Below are 12685 nucleotides of genomic sequence, written 5' to 3' on the forward strand. Positions count from 1 at the left end.
CTTTTTGCTTAATTAAAAAAAAAATTACAAAAATTAAGCATCAAGATAGCTCTCTTGAGGTTCAGCTTAAAAATTACAAGGAAAACAAAGGCACCTGGGGTTAGCACAGAAGAGTCCACATGCCAATAAGAAATAACTGTAATCGTGTCTTCCTGGACCTTCCCTGACTTACTTACATATCTGGGGTTTCAGATAAGCAATCTCTAGGTATAATCTGATGGTTTTTCATACCTGGTTTAAAGCTTCCTACATCAGAGTTCAGCCCGGTTACTGCACTGCATCTCCTCTCTCCAGAGAACAACAACAATCAGACAAAGGGAAAGTTTTTTTTCTCAATTTTAAAAAGTTCTAGCCCTCCCATTGGCTCTTTTGGTCAGGTGCCCACTCCCTTCTTTTTACCTATGCGCTTTTTTAACCCTTTACAGGTTGTGGGAGAAAAACGAGTCCTCACTCTGAGTTTGGAGCAACGAGCCAGAGGCAGCTTTATTTTCGAGCAATTGCAATATGCACAGAAGAGTGCACACGGGCCGGTCTCCGGTAGATAAACAATTAGGCAAGCTTTTATACCTTTCATTACATACAATAATGAGCAATAGCTACATTTTGTTATACATTTTTCTTCCTGATATCTCACTTTTCTCATTAATTTCTGCCACAGTATACATTCCATTCTTATCTAACACAAGGTCAAAACAATATCTCTTACAGTCTGTTCCCATTCACTTTCTACTTGCCTAGGCCTTCAAGTCTCGCATTATTAGAGTCAGTGTCAGCCTGACTTTGGCCTTGGCTACACTTGCAAGTTACAGTGCTGTAAAGCCTCCCCCGAGTGCTGTAACTCACTCCCCATCCACACTGGCAGGGCACTTACAGCGCTGTATCTCCCTGGGTACACCACTGCAGGTACTCCACCTCCCCGAGAGGAATAACAGCTGCAGCGGAGTGGCTACAACTCACGGGTGTGAGTGTAAACACTTCCAGCGCTGTACTAATCACCTTGTCAAGTGGCCAATCCCCTCAATTGTGACCAGTTGCAGGAATGCGGAAGTGCCAGTTTCAAAGCTCGTACCACAGAGAAAAGCAAACAGTTTGCAGCTTGCTTTGAGTGAGTAAATGAATGAGCAGGGGGCCGGGAGTTCGGAACTTGCAAAATAGAGTGCTGACATGCTCCAAAAAGCACTCTCTCTTCCCCCACACTCTCTGTCACAATCCACCCCACCCCCCGTTTTGAAAAGCACGTTGCAGCCACGTGAATGCTGGGATAGCTGCCTATAATGCACTGCTCCCAACACAGCTGCAAATGTTGCAAGTGTGGCCACGCCACTGCGCTGGCAGCTGTCAGTATGGACAGACTGCAGTGCTTTACCCTACTCAGCTGTATGAAGACAGGTTTACCTCACAGCACTGTACAGCTGCAAGTGTAGCCAAGGCCTTTGTTAGCCTGACTCTTGCTCCATTCCTAGAGACTAAGATCTCTATGTTCAAATTCCCTTTCTCCACTTCCACAAGGTAAAGCAAGTAGAGAACAGCCAAGAGGGATTTTATAGCTAGCTGGCTGTCTGGGTGTCCATAAAAGGAAGCTATCCCCCCACCCCTTCATTTATCTCAGGGTGTCTGCACCCCTGCACCTCTAATTGGAGATTTTAGGTAACTGTGTCCATTCTGTTTGCACATGCGCTCTCCCTCCCTCTTGCTGTGCCTCGAGGCTACCTAGCATTGGACGGGCGAAGCATATTCAGTTCCTTCTCAACCACCCTTGGCCTGAGATGGAGTGGGTAGCAGTCTGGATTACTTACTTCTTTCTAGTGGATAGTGTTTCGTTTATAGGTTCTTATGAAGTTTCTGTTTCCTTTAGTAGAATTTTCTAGAGCTTCCATTTTTCTTTTAAAATTTTTTCCCCCCACCTTTTCATTGTAGGAATTGTAGGACTGGAAGGGACCTCGAAATCTTCTAAGACAGTTTCCTGCACTCAAGGCAGGACTAAGTATTATCTAAGCCAGCGGTTCTCAAATTTCATTGCACCGCGACCCCCCTTTTGACAACGAAAATTACTACGTGACCCGGGGGAGTGGGGGGGAAATGGGTGTCAAAGCCTGAGCCCCACCGCCCTGGGTGGGAGCCAAAGTTGAAGCACAAGAGCTTCAGCCCTTTGTGGGGGGCCTGTAATCTTAGCCCTGCCACCCAGCGCTGAAGCACTCAGGCTTCGGCCCCATGTGGTAGAGCTTGGGCTTCAGCTTTGGCCTCAGACAGTGGGGCTCAGACTTCGAGCCCGGTCCCCAGGAAGTCTAAACCCCAGCCCTGGAGACCCCATTAAAACAGAGTCAGGACTAGGGTTACCATACGTCCTCTTTTTCCCGGACATGTCCGGCTTTTCGGCAGTCAAACCCCCGTCCGGGGGGAATTGCCAAAAAGCGGAACATGTCCGGGAAAATGGCGGCTCTGTTTAAGAGCCCGGCTGCCTGAACGCTACCGGCTTCGGGCAGCCCCGTGCCTGGAGACCCTGCGCCGCTGGAGCCCGGGAGGGGAAGTGCCCGGCTGGGGGCACAGGGTCTGGAGGCACGGGGCTGCCCGAAGCCGGTAGCGCTCCGGCAGCCCGGCTCTTAAATAGAGCCGCGGGGACTGGAGCCTCCAGCCGCCGGGGCTGTGTGTAACTGACACAGTGTCAGTTACACAGAGCCCCAGCCGCTGGAGGCTCTGTTTAAGAGCCGGGCTGCCCGAGCGCTACCGGCTTCGGGCAGCCCCGTGCCTGGAGACCCTGCGCCCCCAGCCGGGCACTTCCCCTCCCGGGCTCCGGCGGCGCAGGGTCTCCAGGCACGGGGCTGCCCGAAGCCGGTAGCTCTCGGGCAGCCCGGCTCTGTGTAACTGACACTGTGTCAGTTACACACAGCCCCAGCGGCTGGAGGCTCCAGTCCCCGCGTCTCTATTTAAGAGCCGGGCTGCCCCAGCGCTACCGGCTTCGGGCAGCCCCGTGCCTCCAGACCCTGCGCCGCTGGAGCCCGGGAGGGGAAGTGCCCGGCTGGGGGCGCAGGGTCTGGAGGCACAGGGCTGCCCGAAGCCGGTAGCGCTTGGGCAGCCCAGCTCTTAAACAGAGCGGGGGCGGCTGGAGCCTCCAGCCCCCGGGGCTCTGTGTAACTGACCCAGTGTCAGTTACACAGAGCCAAAGAGGAGAAAAGCCTCCAGCCCCCGGGGCTCTGTGTAACTGACACTATGTCAGTTACACAGAGCCAAAGAGGAGAAAAGCCTCCAGCCCCCGGGGCTCTGTGTAACTGACACAGTGTCAGTTACACAGAGCCCCAGCCGCTGGAGGCTCTGTTTAAGAACCGGGCTGCCCGAGCGCTACCGGCTTCGGGCAGCCCCCTTGCCTCCGGACCCTGCGCCCCCAGCCGGGCACTTCCCCTCCCGGGCTCCGGCGGCGCAGGGTCCGGAGGCACGGGAGCTGCCCAAAGCCGGTAGCGCTGGGGCAGCCCGGCTCTTAAACAGAGCCTAAGAGGAGCAGAGCCTCCAGTTGCGGGGGCTCTGCTCCTCTTCGGCTCTGTGTAACTTATACAGTGTAAGTTACGCAGAGCCGCCGGAGCCCCGGAGGGGAAGTGCCCGGCCGGGGGCACAGGGTCCGGAGGCATGGGGGCTGCCCAAAGCCCGAGCGCTACCGGCTTCACGGTTTGCTGGGCAGCCTCCAGACCCTGCGCCCCCGGCTGGGCGCTTCCCCTCCCGGGCACCAGCTGCGCTGGGGAAGCGCCGGCTGGGGGCGCAGGGTCTGGGGGCTGCCTGGGAAACCGTGATGCTGGTAGCACTGGGGCAGCCCTTTCCCCCTGGCTGGGAGTGGGAGGGAGGAGGGGGCGGAGTTAGGGTGGGGGAAGGGGCGGAGTTGGGGCGGGGCTAGGGGTGGGGAAATGGGCGGGGCCATGGCCCGTGGAGGGTCCTCTTTTTTTATTTATGAGATATGGTAACCCTAGTCAGGACCCACTTTCGGGTCCTGACCCCCAGTTTGAGAATTACTGATCTAAACCATCTCTGACAGGTGTTTGTCTAACCTACTCTTAAACATCTCCAATGACAGAGATTCTACAACCTCCCTAGACAATTTATTCCTGTGCTTAACCACCCTGACAGTTCAGAAGTTTTTCCTAATGTCTAACCTAAATTGCCCTTGCTGCTATTTAAGCCCATTGCTTTTTGTCTTATCCTCAGATGTTAAAGAGAACAATTTTTCTCCCTCCTCTTTGTAACAACCTTTTATGTACTTGGAAATTATCTTGTCCCCCTCAGTCTTCTCTTCTCCAGACTAAACGAACCCAATTTTTTCAGTATTCCCTCATCGGTCATGTTTTCTAGACCTTTCATCATTTTTGTTGCTCTTCTCTGGATTTTCTCCAGTTTATCCACATCTTTCCTGAAATGTGGTGCCCAGAACTGGACACAATACTCCAGTTGAGGCCTAATTATTATGGGAGTAGAGCAGAATTCCTTCTTGTGTCTTGCTTACAACACTCCTGCTAATACATCCCAGAATCATGTTTGCTTTTTTTGCAATAGTGTCACCCTGTTGACTCATTTAGCTTATGATCCACTATGACTCCCAGATCCCTTTCTGCAATACTTCTTCCTAGGCAGTCATTTCCCAATTTGTCTGCATGCAACTTATTCTTTCATAAGTGGAGTACTTTGGTCTGTTTAATGAGATGGATTCTATTCTTCTTCGAGTGCTTGCTCATATCCATTCCATTAGGTGTGTGCGCGCCGCGTGCACGATCGTCGGAAGATTTTCTACCCTAGCAACACCGGCGGGTCGGCTGTGGAGCCCCCTAGAGTGGCGCCTTCATGGCGCTGAATATATACCCCAGCCGACCCGGCGCCCCCTCAGTTCCTTCTTACCGCCCCTGACGGTCGTTGGAACTGTGGAGCGCTGCTTAGCTGTTCTCCACTCTCCCTAGCTTAGTTTGTTGTATCACAGTGATAGTTATAGTTATAGTTCTAGTGTTTATAGTTAAATAGTTTAAAAGTTGTTTTAGTTGTTCTAAGTAGTTCAGGGGATTAAGGGGGTCGTCTCCCCCTTTCTCCCCCGGCCGCGGGGCCGGGCTCATGCCCAACGCTCCCGGCTTCAAGCAGTGCGCCTCCTGCGCTAAGCCTATGCCCACGAGCGACCCGCACGACTCCTGTCTGAAGTGCCTGGGAGAGTCCCATCAAACAGATAAGTGCAAGATCTGTAAGGCCTTCAGACCAAGGACCAAGAAGGAGCGGGACTTTCGGCTCCGGCAACTCCTGATGGAGGCGGCACTTAGTCTGGACGCTCCATCTACAAGTCAGGCCCCGGCACCTAGCACCTCGGTGCGCAGTGCCCCGGCGGCACCGGCTATGACGACCACGCGAGTGGCGTCAGACAAGCCTCCCCGGCACCGGACCTCGTCGGCACCGCAAGCAGTGCCTCGGCGCCGGTCATCATCCCCGGGGCATAAAAAAGCCCATAAGACGGGGACATCCGTGCCGAAGACGCCGGCTCCCCCAGTGCCGGGGGTAGAGCCGCGTCCGCCGGTGGAGCACCGGAAACAGGTGCCTCCAGCACCGTCGACTCCGGCGCCGAGGCCGTTGAGTCCGGTACAGATAGCGTCTCCACCGAGACCGGCGGTGATACAGTGCCTCCCATCGACTCCAGAGACCTTCGCGGCGGCGAGAGACTTAATAGCTCTCACGGAGCCGGCACCGCCTCAACCACCGGCACCGACTGCACCGTTGACTCGCCCGGTCCAGTCGAGGGGGAAACCTGCCTTGATGCGCCCTCCATCGCAAGGGCTGGAACCTCGGCACCGATCCAGGTCCCGAAGCAGGTCCCCACGCCGCTCGCAGTCCCGGCACCGAATATCGCCTCGGCACCGGTCGTACTCGCGGCCAAGATCTTCTTCGCGGCACCGCTCTACGTCTCGGCACCGATATGATCGTCGGCACCGATCAACGTCGAGACGTAGTTCTCGGCACCGCTACGGTCGACGCTCGACGTCGAGAGGCCGCTCCCGGCACCGGGCATACTCCAGGTCCTCGTCGAGGTCCAGATCCGGCTCCCGGCACCGACGAGGTCATCGGCACCGATCGCGGTCCCGGCACCGTTCGCCGGCACCGCGCAGAGATAGATCATCTCCGGACCGGTACCGTGCGGCACCACAGCACACGGGGATCGTTTCATCTCTCTCGGCACCGCCATGGCCGTCAAGATCGGTGTCTCGCTCCTCGGAGGACCTGTCGAGATCGGCATACCCCCCTCAAGGGCAAGCCGAGGAACAGAACTTGGGCCATTGGCAGGAGTTGACAGAGGACCACTCCCATGGACCATCTCACTGGTCATTTTGGACCCCGTGGGCGTACCACCAGGAGCAAGGGGCTCCAATACCATCGACCTCTCGCTCGGGTCACTCGGTTAGAAGGGCCCCAGAATCCACCATCTCTCGACCTCCGCCAGGGGGCATGGAGGCTTCCGTGTCCACGCCACCTGACACCATAGACCCGAGTACAGGTGATGCTCCGGCCCAAGAGCAGGGGAATCAGGACCCCCCCTTGGATCCAGTACCACCGGAGGCGTCTTCCTCCTCCTCTCCGGATGAGGCAGTGGCGGGCACTTCATGTACGGGTCCCCCTCCGATAGATCTTCGGGCTCACCAGGATCTCCTGCGTAGGATGGCCCGTAATATGGACCTGCAGGCGGAGGAGATAGTGGAAGTACAGGACCCTATCGTGAACATCCTCGGAGCGGATGCCCCATCGAGGGTGGCGCTACCCCTGATCCGCACGATACAAACCAATGCGGATACGATATGGCAAACTCCTGCCTCTATCCCACCCACAGCGAGAGGGGTGGAAAGGAAGTACTTTGTCCCGTCTAAGGACTACGGGTACTTGTATACCCACCCCCAACCGTGTTCACTGGTGGTGGCATCAGTGAACGCACGAGAGCGCCACGGCCAGCAGGCTGCAGCGCCTAAATCAAAAGAGGCTAAGCGGCTCGATTTGTTTGGCCGTAAGGTTTACTCAGCCGGAGGGCTGCAACTTAGAGCGGCGAACCAACAGGCGCTATTGAGCCGTTACAATTTTAACTCCTGGAACTCTATGGGGAAGTTTAAGGAGTTGATTCCCCAAGAGTCCAGGGAAGAGTTTGGAGCCATGGTAGAGGAGGGTAAGAAGGTGGCTCGGACCTCCTTGCAGGCCTCCTTGGACATAGCAGACTCAGCTGCGAGGACCCTGGCTTCGGGTATCGCTATGCGGAGGATCTCCTGGCTTCAGGTTTCGGGTTTGCCTCCGGAGCTGCAGCAAACCCTACAGGATCTGCCCTTTGAGGGACATGGATTGTTCTCGGACAAGACGGACTCTCGTCTGCAGAGCCTCAAGGACTCGAGAACAATCATGCGCTCCCTGGGGATGCATGTTGTGGGCCCTCAGCGCAGACCATTTAGGCCGCAGCCTCAGCGCTTCTACCCCCCCCCCCCCGCCTCGTCAGAGACAGGACTCGACCCGGAGGCGAGGGCGAGGTGGTAGAAGAAGGTGGGCTGGCCCTCAACCCGGCCAGAACCAGGGGCCACCTAGACCACCTTCAGGCCCCAGGCAGAACTTTTGAAGGTGCGGTCGAGGACGGCGCCCCAGCCATCCCCCAGGATCCAGCCCCCTCCTTTCGGGATCGTCTCTCCCACTTCCACCGTGCTTGGTCCCTTATAACTTCGGACCGTTGGGTCCTCCGCACAGTGGAGAGGGGATACACTATCCAGTTTTCTTCTATTCCCCCCTCCCACCCCCCTTCCCTGTCCCTCTTCAGGGACCCTTCTCACGAGCAACTTCTTATACAGGAGGTTTCCACGCTCCTTGCTATGGGGGCCATAGAGGAGGTTCCAGTAGAGTTAAGGGGCAGGGGATTTTATTCCCGTTACTTCCTGATCCCCAAGTCCAAAGGAGGCCTGCGGCCCATCTTGGACTTGCGCGGACTCAACAAATTCGTAGTAAAGTTGAAGTTCCGCATGGTCTCTTTGGGGGCCATTATCCCCTCCCTCGATCCTGGAGACTGGTTCGCCGCCCTCGACATGAAAGACGCATACTTTCACATCTCAATTTACCCACCTCACAGACGCTTCCTGCGATTCGTGGTAAACATGGTGCACTACCAATTTGCAGTCCTTCCCTTCGGCCTATCCTCGGCCCCAAGAGTGTTCACGAAATGTATGGCTGTCGTGGCAGCGTACCTTCGTCGGCAAGGGATACAGGTGTTCCCGTACCTAGACGACTGGCTGGTACGCGGTCGCACCAAAGAGCAAGTTCAAGCTCACGTCCACAGAATAGTGCACACATTCAACGAGTTGGGCATCCTACTCAACAAGGACAAATCTACTCTAGAACCTACCCAGAGAATAGATTTCATCGGCGCAGTTCTAGACTCCAGACGTGCACAAGCCATCCTGCCAGACAACCGCTTTGGCACCATCACGAGCCTCATTCAAGGGCTCCAGGCCTTCCCAACTACCACGGTGAGGTCGTGCCTTACCCTGCTGGGTCACATGGCTTCCTGCACGTACGTAACCAGGCATGCCAGACTTCGGCTTCGCCCACTCCAGACCTGGGTGTCATCAATATACCGTCCACATCGGGACAGCCTGAACATGGTGGTCACGGTCCCGAACTCGGTCCTGACCTCCCTCACCTGGTGGCTAGATCACAATGTGGTCTGCGAGGGGATGCCTTTTCACACCCCACAACCCTCTCTGCACCTGGTCACAGACGCTTCATCTCTGGGTTGGGGCGCCCATCTCAACGGACACCATACCCAGGGCCTGTGGACTGCACCCCAGTTAGCCCTGCACATCAATGTTCGGGAGCTGATGGCGGTGCGCCTGGCGTGCCAGGCATTTCTCAATCAACTACGTGGCCGTTGTGTGTTAGTTCTCATCGACAACACCACGGCCATGTTTTACATCAACAAGCAAGGAGGAGCACGTTCGTCAGTTCTATGCCAAGAGGCCATTCGCCTGTGGGACTTCTGCATCGCCCACTCAATCCATCTCACGGCATCGTTCCTCCCTGGAGTCCAGAACACTCTAGCGGACCGACTCAGCAGGTCCTTCCAGACACACGAGTGGTCTATCCGTCCGGATATCATACATTCCACCTTCCGGAGGTGGGGGTTTCCCCAGATAGACCTGTTTGCATCCCGAGACAACAGGAAGTGCCACGTGTTCTGCTCCCTACAAGGTCGAGCTCCGGGCTCCCTCTCGGATGCGTTTCTCCTTCCCTGGAAAGACCACCTGTTTTATGCCTTCCCTCCGTTTCCTCTGGTCCACAAGGTACTGCTCAAATTGCGCAGAGACCAGGCACAGGTAATTCTGATCGCTCCAGCGTGGCCGAGACAACATTGGTACACCACACTGTTGGAACTCTCGGTTCAGACTCCGATCCCGCTTCCGTTATGTCCGGATCTCATGTCTCAGGACCACGGCCGGTTGCGTCACCCCGACCTGCAATCACTCCACCTCACGGCGTGGCTGCTCCATGGTTCACCCAGGCAGAGCAGCAATGCTCGCTCTCTGTCCAACAGATTCTGCTGAGCAGTAGGAAGCCCTCAACACGCACCACGTACCTGGCCAAGTGGAAGCGGTTCTCCTGTTGGTGCGAACAACGAGCCACGTCCCCGTTGCAGGCACCCATTCCCCTCATTTTGGAATATCTCCTCTCCCTAAAACAGCAGGGGTTGGCGATATCTTCAATTAGAGTTCACCTGGCCGCTATATCGGCCTTTCACCCAGGGGAACTCGCGTCCTCGGTATTCTCTAACCCGATGGTCGTTAGATTCCTCAAGGGCTTAGACCGGATGTACCCACAACAACGTCAGCCCGTCCCGACGTGGGACCTCAACCTGGTTCTCTCCAAGCTCACAGGTCCTCCATTCGAGCCACTGGCCACCTGTTCACTTCTGTACCTATCCTGGAAGACAGCCTTCCTCGTAGCCATCACCTCAGCAAGGCGTGTTTCTGAACTCAGGGCGCTTACATCTGAGCCCCCTTACACAGTTTTTCACAAGGATAAAGTGCAGCTTCGTCCACATCCTGCCTTTCTCCCTAAGGTGGTTTCTCCTTTTCATATCAACCAGGATATATTTCTCCCGGTCTTTCATCCTAAACCACATGCCACTCGCCAGGATCAACGTTTGCATTCCCTGGACGTACGTAGGGCCCTGGCCTTCTATATTGACCGCACAAAGCACTTTAGAAAGACGACGCAACTCTTCGTTGCAGTGGCCGACCGAATGAAAGGCTCACCGGTCTCCTCACAACGCCTATCCTCCTGGATTACGTCTTGCATCCGGACTTGCTATGACCTGGCAGGTGTCTCAGCACCGCACCTCACCGCTCACTCCACGAGGGCCCAAGCTTCCTCGACTGCTTTCCTGGCACATGTTCCGATCCAGGACATTTGTAGAGCGGCGGTTTGGTCATCAGTCCACACATTTGCAGCTCACTATGCACTAGTGCAGCAGTCCAGAGACGATGCTGCTTTCGGATCAGCGGTTTTGCACACAGCAATGTCTCACTCCGACCCCACCACCTAAGTTGGGCTTGGGAGTCACCTAATGGAATGGATATGAGCAAGCACTCGAAGAAGAAAAGACGGTTACTCACCGTTGTAACTGTTGTTCTTCGAGATGTGTTGCTCATATCCATTCCAAACCCGCCCCCCGTCCCCACTGTCGGAGTAGCCGGCAAGAAGGAACTGAGGGGGCGCCGGGTCGGCTGGGGTATATATTCAGCGCCATGAAGGCGCCACTCTAGGGGGCTCCACAGCCGACCCGCCGGTGTTGCTAGGGTAGAAAATCTTCCGACGATCGTGCACGCGGCGCACACACACCTAATGGAATGGATATGAGCAACACATCTCGAAGAACAACAGTTACAACGGTGAGTAACCGTCTTTTTTGGCTTCTGCATCATCAACATAAATGGTAACTAAATTTAATTGACAGGCTCTTTATTACTGATTATTCAAGAGACAGTAAGGAAACTTTGATTTTCAGGTCTGAGGTTGAGTGTGCAGTTTTGGGGGTCAGAAAACTTGTTTTAACTTGTACACAGAGCAGATTTGCTGACCAGTAACAGTCAGTAGTCATTGAAGTCCATAATGCCACCTATACAGACAAGTGCTGTTTGCTTTTCAGAGTGTAACAGAGCTCTGTCTTTGCAACATTTTGTGACATGTATGCCATGCGCCATCAAGGCTATGCAATACCTTAGTTGAAAAACTAGACTTTGACCTGCCTTTCATTTGTATGCGAGTCTTGTCACGTCACAAAAAGTTGCATTCATGTCTCATTTTAGTTCAGCAAGTTCCTTTCAGCTATATTCTGTTATACGTGATGTTTGGAACCAATGAAAGGGATCAAGTTAAAATTCACGTTTTTAGTAACCACATTTCCTTAGTTCTGTCAGTAATATTAGAGAATTAAATCTGAAAGGATTTTGAAACTCATTTCTTTTTCTTTATCCTGTTTACATTTTGACTTGCCTCAGCATTGACAAAGAAAATAGAGTTGTCCATTTCACTTTGTGGCCTTAATATTACTCAGTGTCTGTTAAATAAAATATTTCAACTGTACAATGGTAACTTTTATACTAACTTGGATTGCTTATAAAGTGAAAGTTAATGTCCATAGTGTATCTGCACAAGTGAAAGCACTACAGGTGCTGATTTCACAAGTGCACAGTACTCAACAGTTCCTGGATTGCAGCGTGCTAAACAGTTTTGGAAAATCTGGCCACACATATAGAATCTGGTTGCATGTACACCATACATTTCTCTATGGACAAGACAAAGATCTCAAATTTACATAATGTTACTGAGGATGGAATTTGAGTGTCTCAGATTTTTTGCTAATTTCTGAATGATCTCAAATGTGTCAAATAACATTTAAGCAAAGAGTTCTCTGTTCAATGTCTGCCTGAAGATGCCCATGTATTTTTTTCTGTTCTAGCTAACACATGGATCATGTTACTCTTAATGAGCCAAATTCAGTGCTGATGTAAACAGTGAACCAACACTTATATAAATGGAAGAAATTCCATCGAAGCCGCTTTGGGATTTAGCTCAATAAATTCCATGTGCAGGAGTCCTGACATATTACAGTAGTGACTGTCTCAAAGTAAACGTTGTGATGTAGATTTACGTATTTCCATGCAGAATTTTATTACTCTCTCCCCAGGGGGAATTTTAACCATCTCCACTATTCTAAATGAAAACAAATCTGCCTTCCACAATGCAAAACTGCAGAAGGTTGTAAGGTTAGCTGTGTAATATATGAATGATTTTAGTAAGCAACATATAAAAGACAAAATCCCACACAGGATCCATTGCATAGTAGTGCAATTTTGTTTTAATAATCCCCAGAAACTATGCAAATTTAGTAAATAATTTATCCAAAATCCAAAAGCACTGCTCTGAGAGCCATATCAGTAGAAGCTATCCCAATCTTTTTGGTTTCCATCTGTTCTATTTCTGACCCACAGGATGTGAACTTCTGGTATACACTACATATGGAAAAATATTCTAAAGACTGTTGAAATTGCTGATAAGCATACAGAACAGTTGTTCCTTGGTCTGCTGTCTTAAACTGGAAAGTCAAGATTTTAATACAGTTTTCTTTCATTAGCAATTAGTTAGAAAATCCTCAAAA

The sequence above is a fragment of the Malaclemys terrapin genome, chromosome 9, assembly GCF_027887155.1.
Source record: "Malaclemys terrapin pileata isolate rMalTer1 chromosome 9, rMalTer1.hap1, whole genome shotgun sequence".
In the NCBI taxonomy this organism is placed as follows: domain Eukaryota; kingdom Metazoa; phylum Chordata; order Testudines; family Emydidae; genus Malaclemys; species Malaclemys terrapin.